This window comes from Dama dama, chromosome 20 (assembly GCF_033118175.1).
Source record: "Dama dama isolate Ldn47 chromosome 20, ASM3311817v1, whole genome shotgun sequence".
Taxonomy (NCBI): domain Eukaryota; kingdom Metazoa; phylum Chordata; class Mammalia; order Artiodactyla; family Cervidae; genus Dama; species Dama dama.
In genome coordinates, this window is record NC_083700.1 from 42375714 (window position 1) to 42391483 (window position 15770).

Below are 15770 nucleotides of genomic sequence, written 5' to 3' on the forward strand. Positions count from 1 at the left end.
TTGGAGAAGGAAATGGCAACCCACTCCAGTGTTCTTGCCTGGAGAATCCCAGGGACGGGGGAGCCTGGTGGGCTGCCGTCTGTGGGGTCACACAGGGTCGGACACGACTGAAGCGACTTAGCAGCAGCAGTAAGTAGTGTTAAGCAAGAGATTTGCTTGGATTGGCTTCAAAAATGTTTTCACTGCAAGTTATATGTGTGCTTATATTTTGTTTTTTTTCTAGTACATTTATATACAGTGAAATACACAATCTTAAGTGTAAAATTAGGTCTTGACAAATGTATAAATTCATGTAACCAACAACTGGTTATCACCTCAGAAAGTTCTATAGAGCATCTTTCCAGGCAGGTGCCACTCCCCATAGGCACCATGGATGTTTTGCCGTTTTTAGTTTCACTTAAATAAGAGCACTATGTATTCCTTTGTGTCTAACTTCTTTTGATCAATATGTTCCTGATGTTCCCCATCTTGCTGTGTGATCAGTAGTTCATTTTTAGTTGCTTATAATATTGTATTCTGTTGTATGTATCACAATTTTTAAAAATCCATTTGACATTTGATGGACCTTTTGGCTGTTTCTAATTTGTTGCAGATATAAACAAAACTGCTACAAAAACTTATACAAGTCTTTTTGTGAGGATTTGTATTCATTTCCCTTGGATAAATACTGGGAGTTAAGTGGGTTATGTCATAGAATAGTTGCATGCTTAACTGAAAAACAGGTCTCCAAAGTCCTTTTACCATTTTACATTCTACCAGAGAATTACAGTGCTCCACATCCTTGCAAACATTTCTTGGTGTTTTTAATGTTTTAGGCATTCTAATGGGTGTAAAGTGTCTCATTGTTAATAAGCATTTCCCTAATAACTAATTATGCTGAGTACTTTTTCCTATGCATACCAGCTATCAATGAATCTTCTCTAATGAAGTGTCATTCAGGTCATTTTTAAAAACTAGATAATCTTATCTTTGAATGCTAGCATGAAATAATAAGAAAATACATAAATATTGGTGTCTGCCCCTAGTTCTTGACACAGAACTCTTAAAATCCTTATAAATAGGGATGCTAGAATTTTTTTCTAATAGTCTTTCACCAGAGTTCCTGATGCAGAGATGCTAAGAACTTGGTAATTTCCTGAGTGATAGGAGTATCTTTTGTTTTAACAAGGTGACTCTTGGTGGCTTCCAGACGGGACTGGTTACCAAAGATTATAATTTTGGAACTTTCAGCTTCTCTCCACTCCCTCCTCTTGAATGTAACCATCAATCATGCCTGTATAGAGCCTCTGTAAATATCCAAATGGAGATTTGGCGAGGCTCTGGAAATGGAGTTAATAATCAATCATTCCTTTAAGTTGAAGCCTCCATAAAAACCCCAATGGTATAAGCTTTGGAGAGTTACTGAGTAAGAGAACACATCTCTGTGCTGTGAGGGTGGCTCACCCCAGTTCCACAGGGACAGAAGCTCCTGTGCTTGGGACACTGCCAGGCGATGCTCTAAGCATCACTTCATCTGGCTGTTCTTGTGTATCCTTTAACATATCCTTTATTGTACAATAAGCTGGTAAACATGTGTTCCCTGAGTCCTGTAGCTGTTCTAGCAGATGATCCAATGCAAGGAGGAGGTCATGGGAACATCTGATTTGCAGCCAAGCCAGACAGAAGTTGTGGGAAATGCTGTGATACCGGGCTTTATAGTAAGAAATACATTAATTGATCTCTGCCCACTGTTCTGGCACTGTAGGGGCATCTTTTGCTATATTTGGCCTTCTGTCATCGATTCATGAAATAGCTCCAGAGCCATAAAGGTGAAAGGAGTGTCTACTTATTCACAAGCCCCTTTCAACTATACCTGAATTTATGTTAATGAGATGATTTTGGAAATCTTCCAAGGATCGGGGCTAATTGTCAGGGAAACTAACCATGATTAAGCAATTGGAACTTTCAGTTCTACCACCTGAGCACTGGAGAGGGGAGAGGGGCTTGTGGTTGGATCAATCACCAATGGCCAATGATTTAATTAATTATGCCTCTTTAATGGAGCTTCTGCCGCTGCTGAGTCACTTCAGTCAGTAGTTTTCAACTCTGTGCAACCCCGCCGCCGCCGCTGCCAAGTTGCTTCAGTCGTGTCTGACTCTGGGCAACCCCACAGATGGCAGCCCACTAGGCTCCTCTGTCCCTGGACTGTTATCCACCAGGCTCCCATGTCCATGGGATTCTCCAGGCAAGAATACTGTAGTGGGTCCCCATGCATTCCTCCAGGGGATCTTCCTGACCCAGGGATCGAACCTGGGTCTCCTGCATTGCAGGCAGACTCTTTACCACTGGGCCACCAGGGAAGCCCAATGGAGCATCTACAGAAACTCCAAAGGAGGGGACTTGGGAGAGCCTCTGGGTTTGTGAACAAGTGGCAATGGTAGGAGAATAGTGAGCCAAGAATATGGAAGCTCAGCACCCTTTCCACGTGTCTTGCCCTCTGCATCTCTTCCATCTGGCTGTTACTGAGTTATATCTTTTTATAATAAACCAGTGATCTGGTAGTTCTATGAGCTACTCTAGCAAATTGATCAAGCTCAAAGAGAAGGTGGTGACATTCTCCAACCTATAGTCACTTGGTCAGCAGCACATGTAACACTGGACTTATGACTGGCATCTGAAGTGGGGGCAGTCTTGTGGGACTTAGCTCTTAACCTGTGGGATCTTACACTATCTCCAGGTAGGTAATGCCAGAACTGAGTTAAATTTGTGAGACCAAATAGGAGAAATAGAGAATTGTTTGGTGTTGGAAAAAAACACAAGTTATACCTGGGGATCTACTACTTGTGATTGGCATCTGAAGTTGGGGGCAGTCTTGTGAGACTGAGCCCTTAACCTGTGGTGTATGTACTAACTCTGGTTAGTTTCAGAATTGAATTAAATTGTAAGCACTGAGCTGGTGCTGTGGGAAACCGCCTACATCTGGTGTCAGAAGTACTGCAGTAGTATTTTAACAGTAAAGTAGAAACAAAGAGTTCTATCTCTTTGTAGGATTTATTTATCCAGATATATAGATAGATAGACAGAGAATATCTTCCCTCAATCTATGGCTTCACTTTTTATTTTCTTAATGATGTCTTTGGATGAGCAGAGTATTTTAATTTTGAATTTTCAGTTTATCAACTGCTTTTAGGTTAGGGTTAGCACTTTTGGGGCCTTTTATAAGGAACTATTTTCTTGATTTGTTCCTTAGTTTAAAAAATTAAGTTAATAAATGAGACTACATTTCAATTTTGAAGATTAAAATTCAGTAAGATATTATACCTCATAGGTTGCAGTTTCACAAACTCAAGGTGGTCACAGAAAATGGCAGAACTGAATTCTATTTCTTTGACGTTAAATCACTGTTTAGGTCTAGTATTTACATAAAGGACTATGTAGTATCTCATGGGTTATGAGTTGTACCTGAAAAAAGCACGAATGATTTCTAATCATAATAAATCCTAAACAAAGGGTTGAGAAATTTTTTTGGTAAAGGTCCAGATAGTAAATACTGTAGGCTTTGCAGACCATGCATAGTATCTACTGTAATTGCTTAACTCAGCTATTCCAGTGCAAAAGTAGCCACAGACAATACATACATGAATGAGCATGGCTGTTTCAATAAAACTTTATAGAGACTGAAATCTGAATTTCATATATAATTTTCATGTCATGAAATATGGTTCTTTTGATTTGTTTCAACCATTTAAAAATGTAAAAATAATGCTTTGCTCACAGGCTATACAAAAACAGACAGCAGGCATATTTGGCTTGAGATCTACAGCTTGAAATCCTCAGCTAAGCGAAAGTTCACTTTTTAATTAATATTTCTTGCTGTTACCTTTGGTGGGACAAGCTGACGTTTAGGATCACTCCTAAACAGAGGGTATAGCCCTCTGAGGACAGCTCTGTTTACAAGAGAGGGTTCTTATTAGACTGCCTGGTGGCTACAGAGTTTGTCTCTGCCCTCAGTAGTCTGATTTGTGCAGAGGAAGCTCAGGGTCAAATGCTTTTGCACAAATTTCTGGGGCAAAAGGCAACTTGTGTGCTAATTTAGTTCCCTGGTTTCTGTATTCATTTTGCTTTTGGCCTGTGAATTTTTAAAATTTGTCAATTCAGTTGTTCATTTATCTATCATTTGTTGCTGTTATCAGTAAGAGGGCAAGTCAATATTTTATTATTCTGCAGAAACACAGATCCTCTAATCACAAGTCATTTTTATTCACACTATCTAAAACCAATGTGCTGTTTTAGCCTCTGAGATTTTTCAGAGTTTTGGAGGTTAAAGTCATAGAGAGATTTTCAGATTTCTTCCTATGAGTTATATTTCAGTCCAGCCTAACAGCTCTTAAGAAAGACTGCCAATATTGGTAAAATAGATTGAACATTGTCTGGTTACTTAAGGTAACGTTAATGTAGGTGGAAATCTTAATCAGGATTTAATTCCTATTTATAAATAAAATTTTGATGTATTATAAATGGTAAAAATATTAAATCAGTAAGAAATACCAAATGGAGGAAATAAATCTTTTCTAGGGAAGATTACTTTATCTATTCAATTTAATTTGTTTGATGCAGGACCTAACAAGATTTCATAGGTCATCAGCTTTATAAGAGGGATCATCCAAGTTTTACTCTCTTTATATGCTCTTAATGTTCGCATTAGCACAATTTCTGAAACACATTCTCTAAGTGAAGTTGGTATAATCTAACTCAGAAGTAGTTCCTAATTCTGATAAATTTTTCTTGTCCGGACAGTCTCTAACAGACTTTGCCAAATGGAAATTTATGCTATCAATTCAGTTTTTTAAGTGCCATTAAGACTTTTAAACTGTACATGAATGTCAAATTCCTTGCCGCACCCCATTTAAGAACATTTAAAATTCACTGTCTTAGCAAATTTCAGTTATACAATACAGTGTTATAAAATATAGTCACCATGTTATATATCATATTCTCAGACTTCATTATCTCATAGATGAAAGTTTGTAACCTTTTATAACTTCTCCGTTATTTCCCACCATTCCCAGGCCCTGGAAACCACTTTTTTTTACAACTTTTTAAAAGATTATACATATAAGTGATGCCATGCAGAATTTGTTTGTGTCTGGCTTATTTCACTTTGTTTAATGTCTTCAAGGTCCATCCATGTTATTGCAAATGGCAGGATTTCCTTCTCATGCTTGAATATTCCATTGTGTATGTGCACATATATACATGTACATGTGTGTGTACACACACACACACACACACACACACACTCTCCATCTTCTTTCTCACTTTTGTTGATGGACGCTCAGGTTGTTTCCGTATCTTGGCTAATATGAATGATGTTACAATAAACACAAAAGTGCAAACACCTCTTTGATACTCTGTTTTCATTTCCTTCAGACCATGGTCCTTTTTTGGTATGATTAAAAAAGACAAATGAATACAAATTCTAGACTACCAATATAATATAGGCTTTATTTAAGTTTCAATCCTGGTGGCCAGACATGTTTTAATTGTAGATGGTCTAAGACTACTGGCTAGAGAATATAGCTGGTTTCTGTCCCCAGTTCCTGTAAGGTAGCCTCTAAAGCCTTGGGATTTTTCCAGTGATAGGAGTGGCTCTGTTATTCATGGTGGGGTTCTAGAGTTTATACTAGTGAGATTCAGGATGGGGGAGAGACATGTTAGAGCAATCACAAGATTATAAGACAGGGACCTTAAGTCATACAGTATCAGTACAACCTATGTGGAGGGGAGGAAGGATGGAGATTGAGTTCAACCCATGGCCAATGATTTCTGGGGTTTCCCAGGTAGCTCAGTGGTAAAGAATCCTGCTTCCAGTGCAGGAGATGTGGGTTCAATCCCTGGATGGGGAAGATCCCTTGGAGGAGGGCATGGCTACCCATTCCAGTATTCTTGCCTGGAGAATCCCAGGGTCAGAAGAATCTGGCAGGCTACAGTCCATAGGATCGCAAAGAACTGGACATGACTGAGCAACTAAGCTTGCATGCATGCATGACCAGTTATTTAGTCAGTCATACTTGTGTAATGAATCCCAATAAAACCTCTGGACACTGAAGCTCAGATGTGCTTCCCTGGTTAGTGATACACTAATCATTGTCACACATCAACGTGAGGTGGGTAGCTGACTCCACAGGGAAAGGACACGGAAACTTCACACATCGGGCCCTTCCAGACATCACCCTATAAGTCTCTTCTTTTGACTGGTGCTGATTTGAATCTTCTGTGCCTTAATAAAGCTATAATTTATATTTGGTGCTTTCCTGAATTCTGTGAATTCTTCTAGTGAATAATCAAACCTGAGCGGGTCAAGGGAACCTCCCAAATATATAAGCAGCTGGTCAGAAGTGAGGATAGCTCTGGGAAATCATAAGCTTGTAGCTGGTGAATGAAATGAGGGCAGTCTTGTGGAAGATTGTGCCCTTAACCTATGAAATTTGGCCCATGGGTAGAGTCAGAATTGCATTGCAAAGGCTCTACATATTTACTGCTACCTGTATTCCTGAGCTACTTCCTCTAACCTCTAAGTTCTTTGGTTCAGAGAGGAATTTTGACCATTTTTAAAGAATAAGCCTGTTATACATTAAATAATTTAATAGCAACTGTAAGAGTAGTGATTATTTCTGATGTAAATCAGACATCAGAGATTTTTTTCCCAACAAACTTTTATTAAGGATATTCCATGGGTACATTCTAGATGGCATGATACAGAGATAATTCACAATTCCTGCTGCCACGGAGTTTTGGTCTAGGAAAGACTCAGATAAACCATTACAACAGAATTAATTAGCGTGATAAAAGAAACATGACTTGGGACACATGGCAATGCCAAAAAAGTAGGTGAGAAAGAAAAGCAGAGGCCTGGAAGAAATGCTATCAGAAGTATGAGAGCTGGGCAGGGTAAGAAGGAGAAAGAGGACAGTGTGGAAGGTGAAGAATGGAGTGCCCTCTGGGACCTGGTACAAAGTTGACTTGCACATAGGAGAGGTAAGAGGTGCAGCCAGAGAGAAACACTGGGCCCAGAACATAAAATATCTTACAGACACTATGCTAAGAAGTGGGAGTGTACCTTGAATGTAGTGGGGAAGCACAGAGGGATTTCAAGCAGGAGAATAAAGTAAAAGATGTGTTTCAGAAAAAAAACAACATAGAAACCAACCACCCCCCTCAAAAAAAAAAAACAAATTGGAAGTGTTATAAATAGATTAAATATCAGATGAGATTGGAATCAGTCTTAAGAAGTGATGAGGTAACTGCAGACAAAAACAGTAAGCTTTGGAATTGGAAAGATGGAGTCAGAAACAAGAGATATAAGGAGGTAAAAGGGGAATGTACTTATTTGATTTTGAAGAGGTCGGCACTTAGGGACGCATCAAGGTTTGGTCTGGATGGTGCTTCTTGCCATTAAATGGAATCCAGGAAGAAAAGCATCCATGGTGGGAAGAGTAGAGCTCAGTTCTGTATGGACTGAGATGCTGTGAAACAACTACGTATAGCCGACATACGTTTGAATGTGTGAGATGGCAGTTCGGGTAAGTTATTGCAAGTGAAAATACAGACACGAGGGTCATAACTTTAACGATTCTGGAATTACAGGAATGAATAAGGTATCAAATTGGAGTTTGTAGAGCAAAGAAAGAATGAATAAGACCAAGAAAACAATCCCCTAAAACACCAACGTTTGAAAAGTAGAGGGAAAGAGAACATAGAATTTGAAGAGAAATGGTGTCACAGACCAAGGAAGAATCAACAAAGCTGCAAAGATCCAGCAGCAGAATTTAATGCAGGTCATTAGAAACCATGGTTTCACTGAAGAAGGGATGCAAATCAGATTAAAGAACAGCAGGATTAACAAAATAGCAGGAAGGAGGAATTTGAGATGACCTCTGGATATTTTTTCAAAACATGATATGTGAGGGGAAGAAGCTAGATGAGGTAAAAATTATAAAGGAAGGTTGTTCTGATTATTTTTAAGATGGGTACACTCTAATATGCTGAAGGTAAAAAGCCAGAAGTGAGGGAGTAGTTGAAATTAGGGAAGAGGATAATGGGTTTTCCTTGTAGCTCAGTCAGTAAAGAAACTGCCTGCAGTGCAGGAGACCCGGGTTCAATCTCTGGGTCAGGAAGATCCCCTGGAAAAGGAAATGGCAACTCACTCCAGTATTCTTGCCTGGAGAACCCCATGGACAGAGGAGCCTGGCAGGCTACAAGGTGGTCCATGGGGTTGCAAGACTCACACACAATTTGGTGACTAAATCACCAATATAATGGATGAAGCTAGGGCTCTGTGAACTTGGGAGAAGAGATTAAGAGAATGGGTAGATGGATACATGTTCAACAAACAATATGAGGAATACCTTACTGCCAGTAGGAAAGAAAAAAACAACGGTAGGGATGGCACTACAAAGAGAAAACTTAAATTACAACTCAAACTACTTACAAGGACAGGGCATTCATTAACAATGGAAATCCTATTGAGCCTGCTATTCTTTGAAAATGATACAAAATAGGCAATGATTTATATACATTCTCTACAGAGGAATGCCATATATAATATCAGGCCCAAATATCCCTTCCATACCATGGTTTCCTTTTCCTGAGGAAGCCAAGAATTAGCTACTGAAATAGATACATAAGTGGACATTCTGTTTCTGCTGAGTAGGCAGAAGGCATGACTAAATGGTGGAGGTATATTTATAACATTTTAAACTAGCAGTCACTAGTACTCATTTTTCTATGAAAATAATTTCATAAAAATAGACCACAAAAACTTAATTCATCCTGTAAGAGTTTTCATGGAAAAAACAAAACACTCAAATGATGGTGTACTTAGCTGTCTGGAATCCTTAAAATGTGAGTCACTCATTTATGAATACCAACCCCACAGGGCAACCAATTCAAATTTATGTCCAGGAAACAGACTTCTGAAGGGGAACTTATAAAAATGGGGTTCACAAGAATCCCATTAACCTGAATGCTGTGTGGAAGATTGATATTTCCTTATGTTTTCCCAGAATCTAGGTAATAATATTCACTTTCCTGTACTGATTGTATGGTCATCAAGTAACCTTCAAGTTGGTATCTGAAAAAAGGAATGTCTAAATTAGGAATACACACCCCCTACCTCTCCCAAAACACTAATAAAGTTGACAAAATGATGCCAAGAATTTTGTATGTCAGAAACAGGTAAATACAGTTAGTATTAGTCCATTGCTATGACACTGGTATTCTGGGTAACCTGGAAAATCCAGTTAACATGTTTGTAAGGCTGAAGTTCATCTGCAACTAAACAGCTCATCTGCAATATAGTTCCCCCCTCCAAACTGTGACATTTAAATAAACTAGTTATCTGGTGATCAGTCATACAACCAGAGTTTCCTTCTGTCACCTAGATATTATTAAAAAAACAGAATTAGATCAAGCTATTAGAGCATTATCCAGTCTAATTAATCCCCTTTTCGTTCTCTTCTCCCACTGTACACTGCCTGTACCTTTATTACAGCATGTATTGCTGCCTATTATCATGTTATCACTATGGAACACAGCTACTGATGCTATTTTTCCCACCTGAATATAATTTCTAGAGGGCATAGATAGTAACTCATGCTTTTCTTTTTCCTTAAGAATAAAGGACACATAGCCTTACATACAAGACACTCGATAAATATTTATTGTGTTGAACCAGGGACAATAAAGGTCAAATAGGTATTATAGGGCTTCAAATTAGTTGTGAAAGGAATTAAGGTAAATCTCTGCATGTGATGGACACTCACGAATATGTAAGAATATGTCAAAAATGTGGTGCTCCAGAAATTTGTATGTCTAACCCTCAGGGCTTTTGGGGAGAAAGGCATAAAAGTATTCCAAGTAATTTGCAGAAATGAGTAATAGTCTCAACTCTCACTCTGTCTATTTATTCCTATAATCAGCTGGTTATGGGGGGTGGGGAACAGTGGTGGAGAAATCCCATAGCTCATTCTAGTTTTGTTGAATTTCACAAAAAAACTGGATTTCATGTTTAAAATAATCAAATGTCATGACACCCTGGAAAGACTGAGAGTTTTTTAATGATACATTTCTTTGTGGTTTTAAACATTACTAAAGTGAATGTAGACTATCATTAACTTAGGTCTGAATTTACTTTTATTCTCCTGACATTTGATATAAACTTCTAAAAGTAAGTTTAGAAGTTTGGATTGAAACAGGTTCCAGTTTGGATTGACATCAGATTTTAATCAATCCTTGTCTTCCCTTCCTCCATTTAATTATGTACATGATCATCCACATTGATTTATATAATTAATGCATCTCAACTTGTTTTGCCACTGAGTAGATTCAAGATTGATTATTATTTCATACACAAATCACTATAATAGCTTATCAAATAACTTCCCTCTTTTTAGTCCCTCCCTTCTCAGTTCCATTAAGCACATCTACTTGATGGCTCTTGTTAACAGCAGTCTCACCAAGTCACTCTACAAATATTGAGCATCTAGTACAAGCAAAGCACTGATACAGATGTTACAGAGAACAGGTAAAACAATGCCCTTGTCCTTCAAATCCACAGCCTAACTAAAGAAATAAGCAATAGTAATCAAACATTAAAGGAAATGAGAAGTGGAAGAAAGGAAATAGATTGCAGCTCAGGTGAGAAACTATAGCATACATTTTAAATATACTATATTTTAAACTGGAGTTTAAAAGTTAAGATGCCTAGGGAATAGAGAAGGAGTATTCCAGGTGGATGTAACAATACTAAGCAATGAATGACTGTGAAAGTTAAAACAAAATAACTGGAACTAATATACAAAGCTCAGTCGCTCAGTCGCTCAGTCGTGTCCAACTCTTTGTGACCCCATGGACTATAGCCCGCCAGGCTCCTCTGTCCACGGGGATTCTCCAGGCAAGAATACTGGAGTGGGTTTCTATGCCCTCCTCCAGGGGATCTTCCCAACCCAGGGATCAAACCCAGGTCTCCTGCATTGCAGGTGGATTCTTTACTATCTGAGCCACCAGTGAATCCGAATATACAAAGAAGATGAGATACAATAATGTGGGCTCAGCTAGTAAAGAATCCACCTACAATGTGGGAGACCTGGGTTTGATCCCTGGGTTGGGAAAATCCCCTGGAGAAGGGAACAGCTACCCACTCCAGTATTCTGGCCTGGAGAATTCCATGGGCTGTGTAGTCCACAGGGTCACAAAGAGTCAGACATGACTGAGCTACTTTCATTTTCACAAACCTAGGCAGCAATCTCAATACATGCTGTCTAATGAAGACTGCTCTTTAAAAGTGCTACTCTAGTACACAGTGATACAGCGTATAATATTACCTTATAATAAAAACAAACAAACAAAAATCAAGTAACACAGGATCCAGGGTATGTACTCAAGAAAGAGCATAGCAGGTGAACAATAGTTTAAAAAATAGAAAACTGGTCATTGGGCCAACAGGTGCAGCTGGGCAGGCTGTATGCAGTCTATGTGAGTGGCACTTTTGGTGCACTACCTGTTCAAAGGTACTCAGTAACCCTGACGGTTTCAGACAGGTAGGTATTTAACTTTGTGGGGGTCTCGCTTTGCAAAAGGGAGCTCATTCAGGGGGAGATGCATCTGAAGGCAAGAAATTAAGTCCAAAGTCTGAAATCAGTTGTATGGTTCAGTCTCTTGAAACAACAAGAGAGAGATGCTGGTCCTTAGGAACTAGGTATAAGCAAGGGATCAAGATTAGTATGACTTCTGAGTGTAATTTCTATGTAAGATTATTACAGCTTCTTCAAGAAAAGGACTGGCCCCAGACAACACAATGCCATAATCCCCTCAAATATCCCCAACTTACTGATGGAGTTTAATAGGTCATAGACCAAAATGTTCAAAATTATTAGGAAAGGAAATAATTGGAAGGAAATGTTATCATATCATTATTGAAGGAAAAACATTTGTCTTTTTTTAATAGTGATTAATACCACATTTGCTTCCTTTCATTATAAATAACATTTCAGGTACATTATAATTTTTTAAACCTTTGTGCTTTAGCCTAGAAATCAGTACATTTTCTGAGTACAAATATACTAATGGCAAGTTTACTTTTTGGGTGAGGGGAGAGGAGAGAATGGTCCCAAACTGCAGCTTTAGTTAGAGAAATTTTGTAAAAACCAACTGATCAGAAAAAATCTTTGTTTGGTAATATATCAACTAATGTTAACCATGTACCACACTGAAGGCCTTTTAATATACACTTTATACATTACTACATTTAATCCTCAGAAAACATCTAAAGGTAGAAATATTTATAATGGCAGCTAAGAACTGAATGATTACTAAGTACAAGACACTGTTCAGAGCAATTTATATGCAATATTACTGCCTGTAATCCACAAGATGGTCCTATGAGATAACTACCTTTATTGTCTGCATTTTACATATAATATATCTAAGGATTCCGGAATGTTCCTAAGGTCACACTTTTAGCACAGAGGGCCAGAATTCAAGTCTAGTAGTCTGACTTCAAAGCCCAGGTTCTTAATTACAGCTTTCTACTGCTTCTGAAATTGGTATTCATGGCATAAACAGTATCTTTGATACTACTGTTGCATTTTATCAAGTGCCTATTATTTAATGAATGTTCAAAGAGGAGCAATAACCAGAAGTGAAGATAAGACTAAAGTAGATTCTATTTGAGTCTGGATACCAATAAGCCATTATTTTCAGAAAATATAATGAACTTGGAAAGTGAGGTGCTGAAAACTGCTGAAAAGAAACAATGCTCCTCAGTTACAGCAGAAAACTTTACTGTAAATCAAGCAAAAAAATCAAATAAAATTAACTAAAATGCAAGGAAATAAGGTTAAGATGAATCATGCCCTATGCCTGCCTGGGATTTAGATAATGAAAACCAAACCCACTCCAGGAAAATTAAGTTTGTGGAAATTCTGCAACTTGATATAGACAGGGGTTTAATTTTGGTTAAAAGGGTTTCTAGATTTACCACAGGAAAAAACCAGCCTCTAAGTAACATAAGTGACCATACTATCTGAATAACTCAATGTCCACAGAGTTTATTAGTGTACATATTTAATAACGACAAGAACTTACGTGGCTTTAAAAAAATTTATATTCTGGTTATGCTAATTTCCAGGCTTATGGAATCACTGCATTGCTCACTGCTTCATATCAGAATCTGTTAAAGAAGGGAAGGTAGGAAAAGAGGAGGTCAAAGACAAAGAGACTCTCTGGGGTTTAGAACAATGAAACAAAGGCCCACAAGTGCAAAGATCCCAGGTGGATTCCTGGTCTAATATTCTTTGCATTCTAACTTGCTCCTACCACAGGCAGAAGTTTCTGAATCTTAGAGTGTTTCTTAGAAATCATCTAGCTAAATATATCTATTTCACTGATAGCAAACCCAGTCCAAACTCACATAATGACTTGGCAACGGAGCTGGAGTAAATAGGCATCCTGACCATGGGCATCCTCTCTGGATATGACTGTATTCTTTAGACACACATAGTCGCTGGTGCACACATATTCCCACTGAAAGTATCTTAATTTGTAAATCATTTTGCTTACTTACAGGTACAGATTCAGCACTTAAATAACATTGTGACGGGGGGAAATACTTCTGCTTTTTAAAAAAAGTAAACTTACTGTACACATATTTACACAATGTTACGTGTCAACTATATCTCAATAAAGCTGGAAAAATATTGTTTGTATAAGCACAGCAAAGAGATTAGAAAAATGATAGTGTTTGTTATCTTTAAAAATAATAAATAAACTTGCTTAGAAATGTCTTCAATTAATATTGTCTTCAAAAACACTTTCATCCAAAGTGAATTCCAAACTGATTCTTCAAGGATAGATAGGAGTTAGCCAGAGGACGGAGAGAAGAAATTAGAGTCTCAGGGGAGGATAAGCGAGAAAATTGTTCCAGGCAAGTGTTTGGCATAAGCAAATGACTGCAAAGAGAAACACAGCACTTTGCGGATGGGGTACCTCTTAACAAGTTTGACATTCATAGAGACTAACGCTCAGCACAAGAGATGAGGCTGGAAAATGTACTCCTAAAACACTGAAACTGAAATACACGAACTACTTGTTGTTCAGTTGCTAAGTCATGTTCAACTCTTTGCAACCCCATGAACTGCAATACACCAGGTTTCCCTGTTCTTCACTATCTTTTGGAGTTTGTTCAAACTCATGTCCATTGAATCATTGCTATTTTGATTTGTGATAGAATGTTATATTCTTCTTTCTTTTTCAAGAGCACATCTTCTATTTTTTCATGAGCAAACTACTTTTACCTACTTCAATTTTTTAATCAGCTTTTTACTGAAGTATAATTTACATACAATAAAATTGATCAATTTTCAGTATACAATTTGATGTTTTGACAAATTACAACCACCATTACAATTAAGATATAGATTATTTTCATCACTTTAAAAATTTCCCTCATGCGTCCTGCAGTCAATCCTTTCTCCCACCCTTGACCCCTGGTTAGCAATGATCTCTCTGCCACTAACCTTTTGCCTTTCATAGAATTTTATATAAACAGAATCATATGGTAAACAAACAAAAAACCACTTTCATCCAACACAAAAAAGATAGTTTTACCAATATTAAAAAATAAAGGAATTAAAGAGTGACTAAAAAAAATTGCATATAAGGTGATAAATATCTTAATTATCAAGGAACTGCATACTGAAACCATAATGAGATACCAATACACAAAAACTAAAATTTCAAGGACTCACCATACCAAACATTGGCAAGGATATGGAGGAATAGGAACTCATTATTATTGGCAAGATGTGGCAACATCTACTGTAGTAAAAAGGCTTTCCTTGTGGCTCCTGGTAAAGAAACTGCCCACTGGGAAGATCCCCTTGAGAAGAGAAAGGCTACCCACTCCAGTATTCTGGCCTGGAGAATTCCATGGACTGTACAGTCCATAGAGTCACAAAGAGTTGGACACAACTGTGCAACTTTCACTTTCACTGTAGTAAAAACACATGCATCCTATTAACACAGGTATTCAAATTCTTGGGTATATACCAAGAGAAATGGTATATACCGTTTACTTCCAACAAAAGACAGATATAACAATGTTTAGAGCAGACTTCTCAAACTGTACATTTAAGATTTTGCAGACTTTGCTGTATGTAAGTTATATACCACCTTCAAAGTACTCTTTTACTCATCCATATTGAGATTCTGAGATTCATCCAGGATGTTTTATGTAGCAGTAGTTCACCTTTTTAATTGTTATATAGTACTGTATTGTTGAATGGACTACAATTATCTTTTTAATTGTTGCTGAGCATCTAAAATTTTAAAAAATTAATTGTTTAGAACCCGAGTGAACATTTTCTCTGCTCATTGGATTTTGTTTACTAGAATACAAACAAAGTTCATCTGCATGCTAGCTTTCTTCTATTTTGAATATTAACATATTGGTAGGCAACATTTATTTGGTGCCAATCAAGTCTACAGTGCGAAAGTCAATGACAGAATGATAGAAACAAAGTTTTCTCAGAAAAAGTACCTCAGAGTATAATAATAATGTTTGCTTAAGATGACTCTTGTGAATCAATAAAATAGTCCACCTAGAGGTCTAATTGAACTATGTCAGGATTTCAGAGAACTATAGTGAATGAGGAAAAGAATGAGAACCAATCTTGGGGGAAGATGAGTCTGATTCTCATAATCTGATAGACACTGTAGATTACCATAAAATT

The 15770-nt window shown here is 37.6% G+C and overlaps 1 long non-coding RNA gene across 1 annotated transcript in view; it reads right to left on the reverse strand.

Moving 5' to 3' along the window:
- The window catches only part of LOC133040983 (uncharacterized), a 119848-nt gene that overhangs the window by 99298 nt on the left and 4780 nt on the right, over positions 1 to 15770 (reverse strand). The gene's annotated exons all lie outside the window — the stretch shown is intronic.